Source organism: Herpailurus yagouaroundi, unplaced genomic scaffold (genome assembly GCF_014898765.1).
Source record: "Herpailurus yagouaroundi ecotype Mexico unplaced genomic scaffold, PumYag 185, whole genome shotgun sequence".
Lineage (NCBI taxonomy): Eukaryota > Metazoa > Chordata > Mammalia > Carnivora > Felidae > Herpailurus > Herpailurus yagouaroundi.
The window spans coordinates 11,749,847-11,751,847 of record NW_024412416.1 but is presented as its reverse complement, the minus strand read 5'-3'; positions in this window follow the sequence as shown (position 1 = coordinate 11,751,847).

Sequence of the window (2,001 nt, the reverse complement as noted above, 5' to 3'; positions counted from 1 at the left end):
CCTCTCTAAATAAATAAATAAACTTAAAAATTTAAAAATATTTTCTGCCATGTCAATGTTCCTTCTTCACTGCTCTGGTATTAATAACGAACATTTCTAGACATTGTGCTAAGCATATTACAAATGCTTTAGTCTCTGCAATATTCTCATGAGGTAGGTTTTCTTATTATCCCTGTATTACAGATAGCAAACAGAGACATAGCAGGTTTAAGCAAGGGCACACAGCTAGTAAACAGTATACTGGAATTAAATGACTTCTCTTGTGCTTGATATGAATAAATAAGTAAGTAAATAAGCATAGCTTTGTATGTATATATAAAGTATGTGTATATAAATTTTTTTTAACGTTTATTTATTTTTGAGACAGAGACAGAGCATGCACAGGGGAGGGACAGAGAGAGAGGGAGACACCGAATCCGAAACAGGCTCCAGGCTCTGAGCCATCAGCACAGAGCCCGACGCGGGGCTCGAACTCACGGGCCGTGAGATCATGACCTGAGCCGAAGTCGGACGCTCAACCGACTGAGCCACCCAGGCGCCCTAAAGTATGTGTATATAAGAATCTCATCCGTGTCTGTCTGTCTCTCTATCCATCATCTATCTACCTATCTATCCTTGTTTGATCTGAGTTATTTCTGAAAAATTTTCATCTGTTCAAAGGAAGTACTTGTCATTTTTGGCCACCTGCATCCAGATGTCCTTATTTGGGTGGCTTTCCTCCAGGGCTGTGAATCTTGGTGGAAGGGCCACGCCTCTCCCGTGGGAGCTGAAGGGGGTGGGACATGCCCTCTCCTGCTCCTGACAGTGACATGCGGCTTAGGTAAACCAGTCTGATGCTCCAGCCCGGGACTTTGGATTCAAGTGATGCAATTCAAGGTCACTTTTGCAGCAGCGGTAATGGTAGTGGCATCTATGGTCCAGTGACAAAGGAGATAGTAGTTGTGGTGGAACCAGCAGAACATCTGCTGGACAGAGCCATTGGTTAGTAGCTTGCTAGCTGGATCCTTCCTGGGGTCTGATTTTGACCTTGGCACTAGCAGCCCAGCCAGACTCACGTCTCTGTTTTCCTGCCCATTGGAATGAGAGTTGCAGCCTATGTGGCATCTACTTCTTCCCTTCCTCCTCTCTTAAGAACCTTCCCTCTCCTTTAGTTTTCCTCAAGGGGCTGCCCAGACCTCAGCTCCAAGGCAGGTCCAGTCAGATCAGCGCATGGCATTCCCCTGGTGGGTGCTAACTCATGATGGACTGGTCAGACCAACAGGAGGGTTTATATTCCGTGGGCAGCAGAAGGTTTTCTCTTTCTTGTTTCTCTCTGCTGTATGTGGACAAGAAGACATGCCACTCTGATTGCCACTGTCATGATCTTGTGACCACCTTCCTAGGGTTGAAGCCAAAGCTGTGGGCAGCAGAGCAGAGGAGTGGAAGGGTCCAGGGTCCTTGATGTGATGTAGCTGCTGAGTCAAATAACCTTGGAGCAGCCCCATCTGGGACTTTCTTCATGTGAGAGAAGAGATTTCCTTTTCCTTTAAATCAGTTCAAATTGAGTTTCTTTTCTTTAATGCTTATTTATTTTTGAGAGAGAGAGAGAGAGAGAGAGAGAGAGAGAGAGAGAAAGGGTATGATTGGGGGAGGGGCAGAGAGAGGGAGACAATACGAAGCAGGCTTTAGGCTCTCTCACTCTGATGCGGGGCTCAAACTCATGAACCGGGAGATCGTGACCTGAGCCAAAGTCAGACACTTAACCAACTGAGCCACCCAGGTGCCCCCAAATGGAGTTTTCGGTTTCCCATAGCAGAAAGTATCCTAACTGATTCGCTTCTTTTCTCCTCCAGACCTGATTCTCTAAGCTCAGCATTTCTCAAATAGAGTTTTAGTCTCTGAATGTTTTGGTTCCTTCTTGATTTCTAGTCTTAATAAAGATGAAGGACCTTAGGTTATACCCATTGATATTTACTGTATTAGAAGTTTATTGTTTAAACATTTTTAAGCAATTTGTTTTAT